Genomic DNA, 21,349 nt, shown 5'->3' with positions numbered 1-21,349 from the left:
AGACACAGCTCTGATAAAAAAGACCATTGATTTAATCTGAAGAAGTGTCTCGATCCAAAACGCCACCCACACACTCACACACACTCTCTCTCACACACAGATACACTCACTTTCTCTCTCTCTCTCTCACACTCACTCTCTCTCCCTCTCTCCAGCGATGCTGCCTGGCCCGCTGAGTTACTCCAGCATTTTGTGTCTACCTTTGCTGTAAACCAGCAGAACCTTCCTAGGCATTGATTTAACATATCATCCATTTCCCTCTCCATGTCCTGAACTGGTGAGAACTTCCAGTACTTTCCATATATAATTACCTGGATTATTTTTGAGCTTTTGCATTCAAGAAGGATTTCCTTAGATGCAGCGAGTTTTTGCGATCAATAATGGACTGTGCAAATGCAAGACTTCTCTTTCTCCCTTTAGCTAAGGAGACATGGAGAGCTTCACTGCCTGAACTAAGATTGGCCAACTTAGAACACGGCCTAACACGGTGAGGGTGACGCAGCGGTAGAGTTACCACCTTACAGCGCCAGGGACCCGGGTTCAATCCTGACTATGGGTGCTGTCTGTACGGAGTTTGTACATTCTCCCCGTGACCACGTGGGTTTTCGCCTGTTGCTCCGGCTTCCTCCCACACTCCAAGGACATGCAGGTTTGTAGATTAATTGGCGTCAGTAAAATTGTAAATTGCCCCTGGCGTGTAGGATAGTGTTAGTTTGCGGGGTGATCGCCGGTCGGCACAGACTCGGTGGGTCAAAGGGCCTATTTCCGCACTGTATCTCGAATGTCTAAAGTAAAATCTAAAGTCAAATTATCATCACTGCTGCGGACTCGCTGATAAACGTTTCCTTTGATTGGATAGTCCAGAGAATTAGTGCTTTCCAATTCAGGAAGCATTTCCCCAGGGAAGGGATGTGAATACTTGCTGAGCACTGTCAATAGACAATAGGCAATAGGTGCAGGAGGAGGCCATTCAGCCCCGAGCCAGCACCGCCATTCAATGGGATCATGGCTGATCATTCTCAATCAGTACCCCGTTCCTGCCTTCTCCCCATACCCCCTGACTCCGCTATCCTTAAGAGCTCTATCTAGCTCTCTCTTGAATGCATTCAGAGAATTGGCCTCCACTGTCTTCTGAGGCAGAGAATTTCACAGATTTACAACTCTCTGACTGAAAATGTTTTTCCTCATCTCAGTTCTAAATGGCCCACCCCTTATTCTTAAACTGTGTCCCCTTGTTCTGGACTACCCCAACATTGGGGAAGGGAGAGGGGGGAAGTGGGGGGGGAGGGGAGAGGGGAGAGGAGGAGGAGAGGCTGCTGCACCAATGCAGGAGAAGTTTGGGCCCAACTTGGTCTAGTCTGAAATAAAATCAGAAAATGGTGGAAACACTCAGAAGGTCAGGTAGCATCTGTGGAAAGGGAAACAGAGTCTGTCGAAGGGTCTCGACCTGAAACGTCACCCATTCCTTTTCTCCAGAGATGCAGCCTGTGCCACTGAGTTACACCAGCATTTTGTGTCGATCTACGGGGATAATGTGTCAGGTCGAACCCCTGCAAAGGAAAAATTATATTTGTTCCTAATTCTGATGAAAGCTAACTATCAGAGGGAAAGAGAATCATGGAGCATGAAAACAGGCCCACACCACCCAACATGTCCCATCTATACTAGTCCCACCTGCCTGCATTTGGCCCATTTCTTTTTAAACCTGTCCTATCCCTGTACCTGTTCAAATGGTTCTTAAACGTTGCAACAGTACCTGCCTCAACCACCCCATCCGGCAGCTCTGTTTGTCTCTCCCTCGATAGACATGGGGCCTGATCTGAGGCTAGATTTTTGATACGTGCAATTATTAAGAGATGAGGCGAGTGAACAGAGTTGATGCTGAACTAAACTGTGGTCTGCGTAGGAAAGTAACTGCAGATGCTGGTACAAATCGAAGGTCTCACAAAAAGCTTTAGTGACTCAGCAGGTCAGGCAGTATCTCAGGAGAGAAGGAATGGGTGACGTTTCGGGTCGAGACCCTTCTTCAGACTGAGGTCTGTGGTCTGATTGAATTAGAGCCTTTTCCACACAAAGGGTGTTGGAACAAGCTGCCAGAGGAGGTAGTTGAGTCTGGGACTATCCCAACATTTAAGAAACGGTTGGACGGGTACATGGATGGGACAGGTTTGGACCAAACGCAGGCAGGTGGGACTAGTGCAGCTGGGACATGTCTGTTGTGGGCAAGTTGGGCTGAAGGGCCTGTTTCAATGCTGTATGAATCTATGACGATATGACTCATATGGCCTATACTTCGGTCTAAGGTCTAGCAGATGTTATTTACTTTGTTTAATTCATACTGGCAGGACACTTAGCTGCAAGTGCTAAACTGGGCAGGATTCTGTCTCTGGTATCCACCACAACACCTGTGATGTTGTCAATGGAAACGGCTTTTGCAAACAAAACTGTTCCTTTTCTCTCACTCTGTTTGTATTTCAAACCTTTAGGTTCGTCTTTCAAGATATTCGGTCAAATGTTGTTTTAAGGATCTGAATCTGTCAGAAAGAAAACCCCTCTGGGTGGGTCCCTGTAGAAAAGAGGAGTAAACAGAATCTCGATCTTGTAAAAGCAGGCATTGGCATGTGGATTAACCTTTCATATCTTCCTTCGTTGGTGAGAATGAATGCTTCATCCCACATTGCTGACTGAGTCAAATGAACTAAAATACCTACGAGGGACGCAGCAACTGTTTGGAACACTATGGCACTATTTATAAAGCGCTGGGTTGCATATCATTTTTATAGTCGGCTTCTCAACGTATCAAGCCACCTTGACAGATGTATTGGCAGCCCAGATCTCTCCATTCCTGTGCTGCCTATAAAATTATACAGCTCCCCTCATTCCTCCTTCACAAATAGTTCTCTTCATGTTACCATGTTCTATATTCTACCCACCATATGTCCCCCCATTTCATTCATCTGCTTACGTCGTCTGCAAGCTGACAGTGTCCACTTCGATTTTCTGGGCTGTGTCATCCGTTCCTTCCTTTGTCCCGCCCCCCTGACATCAGTCTGAAGAAGGGTCTCGACCCGAAACGTCACCCATTCCTTCTCTCCCGAGATGCTGCCTGACCCGCTGAGTTACTCCAGCATTTTGTGAATAAATTCATCCGCCAACATTACTGAAACACAAATTCAAGTGATGAGTCGAAACAAACAATAGCCCTAGCATCCTGTAAAAGGAACCATTTGTCAAATACTCTCTTACAGAGTCACAGGGTGATACAGTGTGGAAACAGGCCCTTCGGCCCAACTTGGCCACACCGGCCAACATGTCCCAGCTACACTGGTCCCATTTGTTGCCTCCATCACAGTGAGGGGGTGTTTGGAGTCACTGTGATGGACGTTTGGGTTGGGGTCATGTGTCTTGTGTTCTTTTTTGTGTGTGACTGCTATGTAGTTTCGTTCGGTACCTTGGTACCGAATGACAAATAAAGCTCTGTTGAACTGTTGTTGAACCCGCCCACACTTGGTCCATATCCCTTCAAACCTGCCCTATCAATGTACCTGTCAAACTGTTTCTTAAACATTGGGATAGTCCCAGCCTCAACTACCTCCTCTGGCAGCTCGTTCCATACACCCACCACCCTTCTTTGTGTGGAAAAAGTTCCTATTAAATCTTTTCCCCTACACCTTAAACTTATGTCCTCTGGTCCTCGATTCCCCTACTCTGGGCAGGAGACTCTGCATCTACCCGATCTATTCCTCTCATGATCTTTTACACCTCTGTGTCATCACCCCTCAGCCTTCAAGTCAAGTCAAGTCAAGTTTATTTGTCACATACATATACAAGATGTGCAGTGAAATGAAAGTGCCAACGCCTGCGGATTGTGCTAAACTACAAAACAGAATAGAGAAAAAAATGTTAACACAAAAAATTAATGAATACAGTGTATTAAATTAGTCCCTGGTGATACGAGAGTTAACGGTCCTGATGGCCTGTGGGAAGAAACTCCGTCTCATCCTCTCTGTTTTCACAGCGTGACAGCGGAGGCGTTTGCCTGACCGTAGCAGCTGGAACAGTCCGTTGCTGGGGTGGTAGGGGTCCCCCATAATGTTGCTGGCTCTGGATCTGCACCTCCTGATGTATAGGTCCTGCAGGGGGGCGAGTGTAGTTCCCATAGTGCGTTCAGCCGAACACACTACTCTCCGCAGAGACTTCCTGTCCTGGGCACAGCTGTTCCCAAACCACATTGTGATGTTTCCGGACAAGATGCTCTCTACAGCCCCAGAGTAGAAGCACTGAAGGATCCTCAGAGAGACTCTGAATTTCCTCAGCTGTCTGAGATGGTAAAGGCACTGCCTTGCCTTACCCACCAGTGCGGCAATGTGCGTTGTCCATGTCAGATCCTCTGTGATGTGGACTCCCAGGTATTTAAAGCTGCTCACCCTATCCACAGTAGACCCATTTACCTCCAGCCTTATCCTCTTTTCTACTGTTAGCAAATATCATAGTCATGATACCACTATCATTTTGGCACCATCTATTCAAGTCTGCTGTGTACAACAATATCTTATGGGGACTGAGGGTGTAGTCTAGTAGGACATTCCAATGCCTTCTGAACTAAAATAGCACAACTATTTTGGAAAAAGAGGCTGGTTTGGTAGCTGCTACAAAGCGTCAACATTCATTTGTGCCAGGGTCTTGGTTGAATATTACCAATTATCCACCAGCTGGAAAGGGTGCAGAGAAGATTAACGAGGATGTTGCCAGGTCTCGAGGGTCTGAGCTATGGGGAGTGGTTGGTTGAATGAATGAATCAATAAGTTTATTGGCCAAGTATGTGCATATACAAGGAATGTGCCTTGGTGCTCCGCTCACAAATGACAACGCAAACATACAGTTAACAATTAAGAATAAAGCATAAACACATCAAAAGCAAGTGAGGACTCTATTCCTTGAAGCGCAAGAGGGTGAGGGATAATTTTATTGAGGTGTACAAAAGTACACCTCCATAAGCGTCTCTTGCCCAGAGTAGAGGAATTGAGAACCAGGGGACATTGGTTTAAGGTGAGGGGGGGGAGATTTAATAAGAATCTAAGGGGCAACGTTTTCACGCAAAGGGCGGTGGGCGTATGGAACGAGCTGCCAGAGGAGGTAGTTGAGGCAGGTATTATCGCAACTTGTAAGAAACATTTAAACAGGTAGAAACATAGGAAATAGGTGCAGGAGTGGGCCATTCGGCCCTTCGAGCCCGCACCGCCATTCACTATGATCATGGCTGATCATCCAAAATCAGTACCCCATTCCCCATGGAAATTTGGTGGTGGGGGTGGGTCTTTGAAGATCAAGGATAGGACAGGTTTAGAGGGAAATGGGCCAAACGTAGGTAGGTGGGACTAGTGTAGATGGGACGTGTTGGCCAGTGTGGGCAAGATGAACTGAAGGGCCTGTTTCCACACGTAAGACTATGACTCTATGACTCTATTTTGCTGTGCTTAAAATTCAGCCACCCAGCTCTCCTTTCCCAAGGCAACGTTTCATAGATTGGCCACAGCTGGGCTACGGAGAACAGGAATGTTGGAACTGAAGTTGCTGATGGGTACTTGGAGTTCAGGCTCCCAGAATTGGTTTGGGATTGGTCATGGGGGAGAATCGGGGACAATTTGGTGGGGGGTCTTTGAAGATCAAGGGTCAGAAAAAACAGCATAAAACCTAGAGAGATGGTGGCAGTCTTCAGACTGAAAGTAGGGGGTGGGGGGGGGGGGTGTGGGAGGGGGGGAGGTGATGAGTTGAAGGCAAGAAAAGACCAGGACCACTCATAAATGACCCCAGGCAGGGCTTTGCCAGGCAGGTCCATTGTTGGCTCGGGAAGGTGTGATCTCAGGAGAAACAATGTGAGAACTGTGGAACTGTGAAAACAACTAGGCTGGAGGAAGGAGGGAGGGAAGGGGAGGGAAGTGCAAGATGAAGTTACTTAAAATTAACGAACTCGATGTTCACGCTGCTCGGTTGTAAGCTACTCAAGCGAAATATGCGATGCAGTTCGTTCCATTTGCGTGTGGCCTCTCTCTGGCAACCTTTCATATAAACCTGGATGTACAGTTCTTTGTTTCTATAATAACAAAGGTACTTTATTCAAGAAAAAGCTTGTGGCGAGGTATCTCATCGTCACCCTGGCTTATTTCCAGGTACTATCCAGTTCTGCACCAAAACATGTCTATCCAGAACTTCGAGAGCAAATGACCGTATACCAGAGCCCTAAGACACACGCACAAGGTTACCTAAACACGTAGGTGAGACCACTGCCACAGTCAAAGAATAAAATGAATAAAATCTGAGATAGGCACAAAATGGAGAAAAGAAATAGGTGGCCTTTCGGGTCCTTTTCTTCAGACTCTTCTGAGGTTCTGAGAAAAAATGTGTCGGAGCAGCAGATGGTGCAATAAGTTTTGATTTCAACACAATGGGATTAAACTCCAAAGACGTACAGGTATGTAAGTTAATTGGCTGGGTAAATGTAAAAATTGTCCCTAGTGGGTGTAGGATAGTGTTAATGTACGGGGATCGTTGGGCAGCATGGACTTGGTGGGCCGAAAAGGCCTGTTTCCGGCTGTATATATATGATATGATATGATATGATATGATATTATCAGGTGTTGGTTTACACCAAAGTTTGCCAGAGTAATGCCACGCACAAATGAACACAATGCATAAAGTTTTAACCATTTTGCCCGTGAATGCTTTGTTGACTTCAACTTGTTCTCCTCAAATTGTCCAGGTCAAAACTGGCTTTAAGCCAGTTTTCACAGAGAATGTTGAAAGCACTCAGCAGGTAAGGCAGCATTTTGGAAAGAGAGCAAGAAATGTTAACCCTTTTTTGTCTTTCCACCAGATGCCACCTGAGGCAATGAGTGTTCCCAGTGTTCACTCAGTCAATCCCAAGCGTCCACGTCATTCCTGCAATGGGCGGCACGGTGGCACAGAGGTAGACCAGCGATTCCCGTACACTAGCACATTCCTACACACTAGGGACTATTTACAATCTTTACCAAAGCCAATTAACCACCAAACCTGCACGGTTTTGGAGTGTGGGAGGGAACTGGAGCACCCGGGAAAAACCCACACGGTCATGGAGAGAACGTACAAACTCCGTACAGACAGCACCTGTGGTCAGGATCGAACCCAGGATCGAGCAACTCTACCGCTGTGCCACCATGTCACCCATGGCGGCACGGTGGCGCAGCGGTAGAGTTGCTGCCTTACAGCGAATGCAGCGCCGGAGACTCAGGTTCGATCCTGACTACGGGCGCCGTCTGTACGGAGTTTGTACGTTCTCCCCGTGACCTGCGTGGGTTTTCTCCGAGATCTTCGGTTTCCTCCCACACTCCTAAGACGGACAGGTTTGTAGGTTAATTGACTGGGTAAATGTAAAAATTGTCCCTAGTGTGTGTAGGATAGTGTTAATGTGCGGGGATCGCTGGGCGGCGCGGAATCGGTGGGCCGAAGGGCCTGTTTCCGCGCTGTATCTCTAAAAAATCTAAAAAGTGCCAAAATGAAACTACAGAGATTTTAGGCGATATATATATAGATAGTCCACTTCTCTAATGATTGAAATTATGAGCCTGCTCAGTAATACCTATTGGATAAAGTAAGAAAGCAGCTATTTCTATCTGTCACCACAAAGGTTGGGCAAGTCAGTGGCAGATACAGTTCAATACGTTTAAATTCAAAGAACTCTTTGTAATAAAAAAAATAATCTTGTATTTCAGGGGAAGTAAATGTATGGACCAAATGAAAATGTTTAATAAAATGGAGGAACAAGTAAACTTCAATGCAGACTAATTGATCTTAGAAAATTTATGAGCTGGTAAAAAAGATTGTAAATAAAAGTAAATAGAATTCTCGACTTTATGTTTCTATAAGTGGGTTAGAACTTTGCAAAGTGGTTCTGGAGGCTTCAATGCGCAGTGGGGAAGGGTTTGAGGGTGGCACTTGGTCGAAGCTACCTCCATTCTGTTTTGGCATGGGGCAGCACAGAGGCACAGCTAGCAAAGCCGCTGCCTGGCAGATCCGGAGACCCCGGTTCAATCCTGACTTCGGGTGCTGCCTGTGTGGAGTTTGCACGCTCTCCCCATGACCACATGGGTTTCCGCTGATGTTCCGGTTTCCTCCCACATCACAAAGAAATGTTGAATCTGTGGGTTCATTTTCCTTGGTGGGTAGGTGAGTGGTAGAATGGTGAAGGAACTGCGGGAATGTGGGAAGGATAAAATATTGGATTCATGTCGGATTAATAAAAACGGATGGTTGATGGTTAGCATGGACTTGGTGGGCCAAAGGGCCTGTTTCCATACTGTATAATGATGTGGGAAGCATATTATCGGGATAGAATTAAGACAATGAGAATTCAGTAACACGTTGCTAAGAGTTATAGGTATGGTTCAAGTAGGGTTGCCAACTGTCCGGTATTAGGCGGGATATCCCGTATTTTGGGCTAAATTGGATTGTCCTGTACGGGACCGCCCTTGTCCCGTATTAGGCCCGGATGGCGCTGTAGGCCAGGACACTGTAGGCCCGGACACTGTAGGCCCGGACACTGTTGGCCTGGACACTGTTGGCCTGGACACTGTAGCCCGGGGGCCGCTGTAGTTCCGGACAGTGTAGGCCCGGGCGCTGCCTTAACGGAGGTTGCATAGCAACCCGCCTCCCGGCCCGGGTGGCCACCATTGGTGGAGCGGGAGCACGTGGCCGCTGGCTGGGTGAGGTCACGTGGGGGTGCGGGGCGGTGACGTCACCCTTTGTCTCTTATTTGGGAGTGAGGAAGTTGGCAACCCCAGGCTCAAAATACTAGTTTTGCTTACAACCCCACCACTGTACATAGCCCCCCCAACCCCCTCCCCACCCCCAACACTTCATCCCCCTCACTACTCTCTCCTTCACACTGAAATGGAGAGCTTACAGGTGTTTTTATTCATATTATGAGACATTTTTGAGGAACAAATATTGAAAGATCATTTTCATCAGCTGACAAGGGGCTTTATACTTGCAGCTAACATTTGTGTTTAAAGATTAAAATAAGAACTAGGAACAGTCATGTTAAAAAAAAGAACTTTGCAGCCAAAAGTGCAGGTTTTAATTGTATTTAATTGTTTTAATGCAGGAAATAGAGCAGCCGACTTCAACACTACAAACTTCCACCAAGGGTGCTATAATAATCTAAGTCCTCGAATTGTTGACTGAGGAATTAATACTGGAGCAGGAAAGCAAGGATATTTTACATTCTGGAGTCCTAGTTTAACACTTAATGCAAACAACAGTGAAGGTGGCACAGTGGTACAGCTGGTAGAGCTGCTGCCTCACAGCGCCAGAGACCCGGGTTCCATCCTGACTTGTGGAGTTTGCACGTTCTCCCAGTGACTGCGTGGGCTTTCTCCGGGTGCCCTGGTTTCCTCCCACAGCCAAATATGTGAGAGTTTGTAGGTTAGTTTAGTTTAGTTCAGTTTAGTTTAGTTTAGTTTAGACGTACAGCACGGGAACAGGCCCTTCGGCCCACCGAGTCCGCGCCAACCAGCGATCCATGCACTCCAACACTATCCTAAACACTAGGGATAATTTACAATTTTACCAAGCCAATTAACCTACAAATCTGTACGTCTTTCCAGTGTGGGAGGAAACCGAAGATCTCGGATAAAACCTACCAGCTCACGGGGAGAACGTACGAACTCCGTAAAGACAGCACCCATAGTCACGATCAAACCCAGGTTTGCAGGCAGTGAAAGGAAGCATGCAGGTACAGCAGGCAGTGAAGAAAGTCAATGGAATGTTGGCCTTCATAACAAGAGGAGTTGAGTATAGGAGCAAAGAGGTCTTTCTGCAGTTGTACAGTGCCCTAGTGAGACCGCACCTGGAGTACTGTGTGCAGTTTTGGTCTCCAAATTTGAGGAAGGATATTCTTGCTATTGAGGGCGTGCAGCGTAGGTTTACTAGGTTAATTCCCGGAATGACGGGACTATCATATGTTGAAAGACTGGAGCTACTAGGCTTGTATACACTGGAATTTAAAAGGATGAGAGGAGATCTTATCGAAACGTATAAGATTATTAAGGGGTTGGACACGTTAGAGGCAGGAAACATGTTCCCAATGTTGGGGGAGTCCAGAACAAGGGGCCACAGTTTAAGAATAAGGGGTAGGCCATTTAGAACTGAGATGAGGAAAAACTTTTTCAGTCAGAGAGTTGTGAATCTGTGGAATTCTCTGCCTCAGAAGGCAGTGGAGGCCAATTTCGCTGAATGCATTCAAGAGAGAGCTGGATAGAGCTCTTAAGGATAGCGGAGTCAGGGGGTATGGGGAGAAGGCAGGAACGGGATACTGATTGAGAATGATCAGCCATGATCACATTGAATGGCGGTGCTGGCTCGAAGGGCCGAATGGGCTCCTCCTGCACCTATTGTCTATTGTCTATTGTTAATTAGTCTCTATAATTTGCCCCTATTGTGTTGGAAATGGATGTGAAAGTAGGATAACATAGAACTAGTATGAATGGGTGATCGATGGTCAGCATGGAGTTGGTGGGCCGAAGGGCCTGTTCCCTGTTGTATCTATCAACCATAAACAGAACTGGCACAAGTGCGGAAAGCCTGTGTTTTTGTGACTAGTGTCGGCCTGTAGTTTTAAGCTGCAGCCTCTGCAATTGTGCTCAAAAAGCAGGAGTGCTCCAACTAATCTGCGAATAAAAGCTGAACAAAAGCCCAGCGAAAAACCTTTACCACATGTGGTCATGGAGGTACAGATCATCACAGATGTTAATTGCTGGCAGACTGCTTTCCTGTTGGCTTCAGTTATTCAAGGATCCTTTCTTTGCCTGCGTTTAAATGGTTACATCGAGTCTTTAGCTTGGAGATACAGCGCGGAAACAAGCCTTTCAGCCCACCGAGTCCGCACCGACCTGTGATTTCCGTACACTAGCACTATCCTACACTTTCGGGACAATGTACAATCTTTACTGAAGCCAAATAACCTACAAACCTGTACGTCTTTGGGATGTGAGAGGAAACCAGAACACCCAGGGAAAACCCACGCGGTCATGAGACTCAAGAGTTCAGAGTGTTTTATTGTCATATGTCCCAGGAACTGCAGATGCTGGGCTTAAACTGAACATGGCCACAAAAAGCTAGAGTAACTCTGCAGGACAGGCAGCATCTCAGGAGAGAAGGAATGGGGAACGTTTCGAGTCTCAACCCGAAATACTTACGCACACATACATACACATTACAAAAGGGGTCACAGGGAGAACGAACAAACGCCTTACAGACAGCACCCATAGTCAGGATCGAACCTGAATCTTTGGCGCTGTAAGGCTGCAACTCTACCACCGTGCCACCGTGCCACCGTGCTGCCCTGCAGATCTAATTCTAATGTCTTTGGACTTTGGATTTTAGAAAGCAGAAGGCCGATCTTATTGAAACATATATGATCCGGCAGGAAAATGACAAGATGTCAAGGTGTTTATTCACAAAATGCTGAGTAACTCAGCAGGTCAGGCAGCATCTCAGGAGAGAAGGAATGGGTGACGTTTCGGGTCGAGACCCTTCTTCAGACTGATGTCAGGGGGGCGGGACAAAGGAAGGATACAGGTGGAGACAGGAAGATAGAGGGAGATCTGGGAAGGGGGAGGGGAAGAGAGGGACAGAGGAGCTATCTAAAGTTGGAGAAGTCGATGTTCATACCACTGGACTGCAAGCTGCCCAGGCGAAATATGAGGTGCTGTTCCTCCAATTTCCGGTGGGCCTCACTATGGCAAGAAGGAATGGGTGACGATTTGTACCAGCATCTGCACCCCTGAGATGCTGCCTGACCTGCTGAGTTGCTCCAGCATTTTGTGAATAAATACCTTCGATTTGTACCAGCATCTGCAGTTATTTTCTTATACCACATCTATATATATATCCCTGCAGGTAGATAGACACAAAATGTTGGAGTAACTCAGCGGGACAGGCAGCATCTCTGGAGAGAAGGAATCGGTGACTCTCCGGGTTGGGACCCTTTTTCAGACATTTTGTAGTGAAGGTGGTGCAAGCTGGGCTCAATGATAGACACAAAATGCTCCGACCCAAAACGTCACCCATTCCTTCTCTCCCGAGATGCTGCCTGACCCGCTGAGTTACTCCAGCATTTTGTGTCCACCTTCGATTTAAACCAGCATCTGCAGGGGTTTTTTTTCCCTACACGTCCTGGGTTCAATGGTACCTTATTATCACATGTGCCTATGTGCAGTGGACATAATCACCTCTAATTGGTAGCACCTGTTTGTGGATTGGTAGACAAACCACTGTTTGTAATTGGTAGACAAGTCTGGAGGGATACGGACCAAGCGCAGGCAGGTGGGACCAGTGTAGCTGGGACATGTTGGCCGGTGCGGGCAAGTTGGGCCGAAGGGTCTGTCTCCACACGGTATCACTCTATGACTCTGACTCTATGACACTGAATGGGGCTCATGATGCATTCCATTTCTGAAGCTCGTGCTTTATAATAATAATAATAATAATGCATTTTATTTATATAGCGCTTTTCATATACTCAAAGACGCTTTACAGAGATTTTGAGAACATAGGGAAATGAATAAATAGATAAATAAGTAAATAAATAAATGAACAGAGAAAGGAGACAGAAGGTGAGGTGACCTTCAGTGGTTGAAGGCAGTACTGAACAGGTGAGACTTCAGCGATGTTTTGAATGTGGTGAGTGTGGGGGAGTCTCTAACGGTTTGGGGTAGTGAGTTCCATAGGGTGGGAGCAGCGATGGAGAAAGCCCTGTCCCCCCAGGATCTGAGTTTAGTCCGGATGATCTCTAACGCGATAACTTTCATAGCATCACAGAGGCACCAATGCCCCCTCAGATTTATATTGCTGCTAGTTCGAGGACAAATCCCTGACGTGCTTTATCCTGAAGTAGGTTTACTAGGTTAATTCCCGGAATGGCGGGACTATCATATGTTGAAAGACTGGAGCGACTAGGCTTGTATACACTGGAATTTAGAAGGATGAGAGGAGATCTTATCGAAACGTATAAGATTATTAAGGGGTTGGACACGTTAGAGGCAGGAAATATGTTCCCAATGTTGGGGGAGTCCAGAACAAGGGGCCACAGTTTAAGAATAAGGGGTAGGCCATTTAGAACGGAGATGAGGAAAAACATTTTTCAGTCAGAGAGTTGTGAATCTGTGGAATTCTCTGCCTCAGAAGGCAGTGGAGGCCAATTCTCTGAATGCGTTCAAGAGAGAGCCAGATAGAGCTCTTAAGGATAGCGGAGTCAGGGGGTATGGGGAGAAGGCAGGAACGGGGTACTGATTGAGAACGATCAGTCATGATCACATTGAATGGCGGTGCTGGCTCGAAGGGCCGAATGGCCTCCTCCTGCACCTATTGTCTATTGTCTATTGAAGTGTTTCTCTGCCGCGTTGATAGTGTTTCTCATCACAAGGATGGCTGGTGCTTTCATTTGTCAAGTCAAGTCAAGTTAATTTTATTTGTATAGCACATTTAAAAACAACCCACGTTGACCAAAGTGCTGCACATCTGATTAGGAAAAAAAAAAGAAACAACATACAGTGGGTAAACCAAAGCTACGGCCGGTGAGAAAGCTCTAGGATTGAGAGATTACTATGCTTGTGAGAGCAGGTTTTGATAGCTGACACCTAACCCAGGGCAGCCCCAGGCTTTGTGGAGATTGATTGGTAACATTATGAATTTCTCATTCTGATCAATTATAGGCACTAACCATCCAGGTATTGGGAGCTGCTGTTTTGTTTAATAACCACGACTGTGCTCTGTAGCAAACCATGTTCATAAGACTTGGCACAGCCATGGTCATTTCCCTCATAAACACAAGATCAACTAACAGATAAAAAAGGTGTATCACAGAGAGTCGTAGAGCCATATAGTTATACAGCGTGGAAATAGGCCATTCAGCCCACAATGACCAGTGTGCCCCATATTGCGTGGGTTTTCTCCGAGATCTTCGGTTTCCTCCCACACTCCAAAGATGTACAGGTATGTAGGTTAATTGGCTGGGTAAATGTAAAAATTGTCCCTAGTGGGTGTAGGATAGTGTTAATGTACGGGGATCGCTGGGCGGCACAGACTTGGAGGGCCGAAAGGGCCTGTTTCCGGCTGTATATATATGATATGATACGCTAACCCCTCCAGCCTGCATTTGGTCCATAACCCTCCAAACCTATCCTATCCGTGTGTCTATTTAAATGCTTCTTAAACATTGCGTTACCACCTGCCTCAACTACCTTCTCCGTCTCCACCTGTATCCTTCCTTTGTCCCGCCCCCCTGACATCAGTCTGAAGAAGGGTCTCCACCCGAAACGTCACCCATTCCTTCTCTCCTGAGATGCTGCCTGACCTGCTGAGTTACTCCAGCATTTTGTGAATATATATACATGTAGGTGAATCACCACTCACAGCGTCCGGGGATGAAATATTCAGGCAAGGAAATGAGGTCAATGGTGGAATGTTGCCATTGCAACCAGCGTGCTGAGTTATGGATTGCTATTTCCTCACTGAATTTGGTTCAAGGGAATATACAGTGCTGTTGGTCTTGAGGGAATCCAGCAGCTCCCAGCTCCCTTTGATGTGTGGATTTGCTCGGAATTAACTTTGCATGGCCTCTTCCACTTGATTCCCCCTCCCCCCCAGTCCAATCAGGTAATGTAAATGGTGATTAGGTGCTTTGTGATTAGGACTTCATAGGTAGCAGGTGAATGGGTGTCAAGGAGGGCTGCTTTGATTCAGGTCCAGCCTTGTTTTCTTAGTGGTTTCGGAATGAGCAACGGTGGCCTGTGATTTGTGTGTAAACCGTGATGAGTCAACAGCCTGACAAATACTGCTGGCCACTCTGCTATACAGACAGCTGTGTTTGCTTACTGCACCCAAACCACAACCATCTTCTCTACCTGTGACGTTAGCTGGTAAGAGGCTTCACACCACATTCCTCGTGTTTACCCTTTGAGAAATGCTTGCAGGCCGAGCGTACATTCCTTTCTTTGCTTTTTCCGCCATTGTCTTGGCTCCTCCACCGCAGTGCACACATCATCCACCCACGCTCGCGTAGCAAGGGACTGCAGGTGCCGGTTTACACCAAAGACGGACGCAACTGGGGGCAGCTCGAGGCTGCGTCTCTGGGGAGAAGGAATAGGTGACGTTTTGGGTCGAGACACCTCTGAGGGTCAGGGGAGAGGACGGCCAGAGTTATGAAACGGTGCAGAACAAATCGCTGAAGAGCCCCGGGAAAGGTGGAGCCCACAATGGTCCATTGTTGGCGGTGGAAGAGGTGACAACGAAAGGATACGAACAGTGAAACTAGCGGGACGTCTAGGGTGGGGGAGGGACGGGGAGAGGGGGAAATGCAAGGGTTACTTGAAATTGGAGAAATCAATGTTCATACCGCTGGGTTGCCAGCTGCCCCAGCGAAATATGAGGTGCTGTTGGGTCTACACCCTTCAGATATGTTGTCTGATCCGCTGAGTTACTCCAGCACTTTGTCGAGGGTTTTTTCGGGCCAATTAATATCAGGAATATTACCAGAATGGTGACGTTTCTAACCTTCAAGACCCAAAGACGAGGGTTTGAATCTCACCAACGTGGAGGTGAACTGAGTAAATAATGTGGAAATGTGAGGGGAAATGGGTTCATGCTTAAATATTGAAGGCTTCTCTCCATCTGTCATCTTCCAGTGTAAATGGATCGAAGGCACAACAGACAATAAGTGGATGTGGTGGCATGGTAGCTATGTTAATGCCTTGTAAAGCAGAGGTAGGAACTAACAAACCAGACATACAGCTGTCAGGGAATTGAAATTCAATTCATTAAACAAATTAAAAAGCCGATACTGTGGGACATATGTTCTCTGCGAATTCCAAACATCCAATGTAGTTCCTGTGCAGACAATAACACAAGAGTCACAAAGAAACATAGACAGGGCATGGGCTCTTTATTTAAGACTCCTTTCTATGACCCTCTCTGCAGTCTAGGGAGTAGTGAATCACATGATACAATCCTTAAAACAAAAACCCTTCAAGCAACAATTAATTAACACAACTAATATTGCATACAGTGCGATAAGGTGGCAAATCACCAGTCTGAAGAAGGGTCTCGACCCAAAATGTCACGTATTCCTTTTCCCAAGAGAGGCTGCCTGACCTGTTGAGTAAGGCGGCCCCTTTTGGCGGTCTCTTTACTGGGGATCGACTAGGGGAGCTCCAACCGCGGGAGCCTGCGGACTTAACATCGTGGAGCTCGCGGTCTCTGGTTAGAGACCGACTTCGGGAGCTCCAAGCCGCAGGAGCTTCGACCGCCCCGATCATGGGAGCTTCGATCGCCCTGACGCGGGAGCTTCGATCTGCAGATGGTTCGACTGCCCCGACCGCGGGAGAAAAGGAGGGAAGAAGATAATACATTATTGCCTTCCATCACGGTGTGTTGTGGTGGATGTTTATGTTAATTGTTACGTATTTGTGTGTCTTGTGCTTTATTGGTACAACTGTATGGCAAATCAAATTCCGTGTATGTTTTTACATACTTGGCTAATAAATTAATTAAAATTCCAATTCCAATATTAAAGTTGAGTAGTCCCTCATAATTATTCCTTCCAGTGGCCACTGACTGCCACTCTATCCTGGATAAGTTTGCTCTGTTGTTGACTATCAGCGAGATGGGCCTTGTATATGTTGCCTTGACCACATTGACAGAGAGTTGCAGAGCCTCCTGTACTAACTGTGACCATTAGGTACACTCGCATGACCGATTCTCTGCAGGTTCTCTGCTTTCAGATGCCGATAAAGTTGTTTATTGTCTCTGGGGAAATGATGGAGCTTCCAATCCATGAACAACTTCAATTGGTGGTTAATTAGCCCTTGAATTTCTTGGTTTTTCTCTTCACAGATAAGACGCCAAAATTCTCTTCACGTTGGCAATTGCGATCGATTCATAGGGTGTAGGCACTCTATGTTTAGTTTAGTTTAGTTTAGCTTAGCCTAGTTTAGTTTAGCTTAGCCTAGTTTAGTTTAGTTTAGTTTAGTTTAGCTTAATTCAGTAAGCCAACACCCTATGAATCTATCACAACTGCCAACTTGAAGAGGATTTTGGCATCTTATCTGCGAAAAGCCAAAACTGATTTGATGAGAAAAACCAAGAACTCTGAACTATGAACATCCTGGGTGGCACCAGGGCTTTGTTCTGTTTGAGCACTATATTGGGGGGTTTTCATTTCTGAACTTTTTGTTTGATTGTTCATTATTTTACCTATTGAGTTCTGTGTTTACAAACCTGCTGTGTTGCTGCTGCTGCAAGTAAGTGCTTCATAGTTCTGTCCTGGAACGTATGACAGTAAAACAGTCTTGACTCTTGGTCCGACTTGTGGAAGATGACTGGGCGATCGCTTCGCTGAACACTTGCGCTCAGTCCGCCTTGGCCCACGTGATCTCCCGGTTGCCAAACACTTTAACTCCCCCTCCCATTCCCACACTGACCTTTCTGTCCTGGGCCTCCTCCACTGTCAGAGTGAGGCTGCACGCAAATTAGAGGAACAGCACCTCATATATCTCTCGGGCAGCTTACACCCCAGTGGTACGATCATTGACTTCTCTAATTTGGGGCGGCACGGTGGCGCAGCGGTAGAGTTGCCGCCTCACAGCGCTTGGAGCGCCGGAGACCCGGGTTCGATCCTAACCACAGGTGCCGTCTGTACGGAGTTTGTACGTTCTCCCCGTGACCTGCATGGGTTTTCTCCGAGATCTTCGGTTTCCTCCCACACTCCAGAGACGTAGAGGTATGTAGGTTAATTGACTGGGTAAATGAAATTGTCCCTAGTGGGTATAGAATGGTGTTAATGTGCAGGGATCGCTGGTCGGCGCGGACCCGGTGGGCCGAAAGGGCCTGTTTCTGCGCTGTATCTCTAAACTAAACTAAACTAAAAAAAAATTCAAGTAACCCCTGCATCCCCTCTCTCCCTCCCTCCATCCCCCACCCCCGTCATCCTACCTGTTCCCCTGTTCACAACGCTGTATCCCTTCCATTTTCACCTCTTCCCCAGCCAACAATTGGCCATTGTGGGCTCCACCCTTCCTCGGTCATCTGTGGCTGGCTCTGATTTGTTCTGGTCTTTCCCTACCTCTAGTTCCCCCCCCCCCTTACTTTCAGTCTGAAGAAGGTTCCCGACCCGAAACGTCACCCGTCCTTATTCTCCAGAGATGCTGCCTGACCCGCCGAGTTACTCCAGCACTTTGGATGTGCCAGCACCTGCAGTTCCTTCCGACACGTAGTTGAGTTGAGTTTGACTCTCTAACATTGAGGGTGGAGCCCTGGAAATGCTCCAGAGACGTTGCACAAAGGATTGCAAGGGTGGCAAAGAATTGATGGAGTAAATTGCACGTGGAACCAATAGGCCCTGATGATATTAATTACCGTCTTCTCATTCCTCACATTCTGAGGTTGTTAAAAGCCTCGTGACATTGCACAGGAAGACGTGAAGTTTCCAGTCAAGGATTTCTCCACAGCTTGTTATCTTTAGTTCTCTGCGTCTCAGGAAGTCAGCTGTGTTTATTTTGACATCCCACTGTTCTGTCCCCAGCTCCAACTTTGGATGTTTCAGTTCACCCCTACCCTGCCGCAAGCCTTGGGCTTCAATCCCACCTGACCTGTGAATCTGTGACGGACTCCATTGGGAGTGACTGTCGGTTCTTTGCTGCCCGAGATTCCAAGCTCACCGTGCCGTCCATTAGACCTAGTGTTGGCGTGTAGAAAGGAACCGCAGATGCTAGAACATGGACACAAAGTGCTGGAGTAACTCAGTGGATCAGGCAGCATCTCTACAGAGAAGGGATGGGTGACATTTTGGGTCGGGACCTCGAAGGCGCTGGTCAGGACACACTTGGAATATCGTGAGCAACTTTTGGGCATCATATCTGAGGAAGGATGTGCTGGCTCTGGAGAGGGTCCAGAGGAGGTTTACAAGAATGACCCCAGGAATGAGGAGGTTAACATATGATGAGCGTTTTGACGGCACTGGGCCTGTACTCGCTGGAGTTTGGAAGAATGAGGGGGGACCTCATTGAAACATACAGAATAGTGAAAGGCCTTGGATAGAGTGGATGTGGAGAGGATGTTTCCACTAGTGGGAGAGTCTCGGACTAGGGGTCACAGCCTCAGAATGAAAGGACGTTCTTTTAGGAAGGAGATGAGGAGAAATTCCTTTAGTCATAGGGTGGTGAATCTGTGGAATTCTGTGGAGGCCAAGTCAGTGGATATTTTTAAGGCAGAGACAGATAGAATGTTGATTAGTGCGGGTGTCAGAGGTTATGGGGAGAAGGCAGGAGAATGGGGTTCGGAGGGAGAGATAGATCAGCCATGATTGAATGACGGAGTAGGCTTAATGGGCCGAATGGCCTAATTCTACTCCTATCCCTTATGACCTTATGCCTTCTTCAGACTTCTCCAGTCTGAAGAAGGGTCCCTTCCCGAAACGTCACCGGTTCTTTTTCTCCAGAGATGCTGCCTGACCTGCTGAGTTACTCCAGTACTTTGTGGCCATCTTCAGACATAATGTTTGAAGGTCGACCCACACTGATGGAGTGGGACTGCACCATGCGAACATGGCAGTGGAACTAAGCTGGTCAGGATCATGGCTGATGTGGCCCAACTCCATCGGCCCACCTCCAACACTGATTGGTTCTCTAAGGCCCCCCTCGGTCATGGCTGACCATGGGTGATGCATCCTGGGTGTTGGCTGCTTGCTCCAAACCTCGGCTAGAGCAGCGTTGATGTGTGGTGGGATGCAAGCCTGGGCGATGTCATATGAAGGACAGGCTGTTGCCCGTGCATCACATCCCCCCTCTCCACGTCACTGATCGATCCAAAGGAACAGTAGAGCCGTTACAGTTTGGCACCAGCGCCATCGCAGGAGCTGCCAGAACCAGGTTGTGGACAACGACGACCAACTGCCTCAGGGACTCCGACTCCGGATTTTACTTGAGGAGTTTACTCCTGGAGCCTTTTCCGTCACTGGATACGGCCACAAGGCAGTGGAGGTTTTAGATCAGAGTTTTCCCTCTCCTAGACGGACGGCCTTGCCAGGCTGACGAGTCTCACCTGCCCGAGACTCGTGGGGGCGGGAGCGTCTACCTTCCCATCTGTAGCGCCCGCCCACTGCGGCCTTCATCCATCCGCCTTCCCAGCCGCCGCTGTGACGCTCCGCTAAAGTCAGCTGTCATCCTCCGCCTGTTCCACCGTTGAGGTCTTGGTTGGATGATTCATTACGCCTTCAGTTACCAAAAATGTGTCAATGGCGGCTTCAATTAGGTTAGCTGCTATTGCTATTATTGCAAGTTAATTTAAAATATGCACTGTCTCAGCTTACACATGCATTTATTATCTTGGGCAAAACACTAAGTACTGGAGGAACTCAATGATTCAACGGTGCTTTTATTGTCACATGTGTGCAGTGCAAACGCACAGTGAAATTCCTTTGTTACAAACAGCCCAGTATCCAAGCACGGCAAATCTCCACTTAGCACATTGTACAGAAATAGTCCACTGATCCCGCGCGCAAGAGGCACCATGTTTTGCTGCCATTTTCAGAGTCCAGTCCGAGCTCTGGGCATTATGAGCGGTGCCCGTTCCAGGCGAGCCCCAGGCTGATGTGGGGCCTCCAGCAGTTGCTTTTCATGGACGAGCAGGCCGACCTGCGAGCCCACCCACGTCCCTCTCCTCGCCCGTCCACCTGCCCTCGCTGGGCTCGCGGGCACGGAAGGCCAGACCGCGCTTCCCGCTCCTCTCACGCCGGCCTCGCTGCTCCGCCCGTCATGCCCGGCGCGTCCTCGCTCGCGCCACCCTGCCCGTGGCAAGCATGGGTCGGCACGGCGGGAGCCCGATCCCAGGCCACGGTCCGGCGGGTACTCCAAGCAAGGGCCGGCTCCAGGGACCTGGGGTGGAGGGCACTGCACCGGGGAGTCCCCCTGCAACCTGTTTCTCTCCCTGTTCACAGACTCGCCAGCCGCCTGCCACTGTAGCGGGCTGGAAGAGTCTGTGTTCCACGTGTACATGGACTGCGTGAGGTTGCAGCCTCTGTTCCAATGCCTAAAGGGGCTGCTCCTGGCCTTCTGGCTGCACTTCACACACACCACCCTCATCTTTGGACATCCCTGTGCTTAGTGGAGAGGGTAAGGGCTGAAGATATCCTGGTTGGGTTGCTCCTGGGCCTGGCCAAGCTGGCCATCCATGAGTTATGGTGCCAGGCGGTAGGGGGCTCTGCCCGAGCCGGCTGCCTGCCCCTTTTCCGGGGTTACGTCTGCGCCCGGGTGGTGTT

The sequence above is a fragment of the Rhinoraja longicauda genome, chromosome 33 (genome assembly GCF_053455715.1).
Source record: "Rhinoraja longicauda isolate Sanriku21f chromosome 33, sRhiLon1.1, whole genome shotgun sequence".
NCBI lineage: Eukaryota > Metazoa > Chordata > Chondrichthyes > Rajiformes > Arhynchobatidae > Rhinoraja > Rhinoraja longicauda.
Note: the sequence above shows the minus strand (reverse complement) of the source record.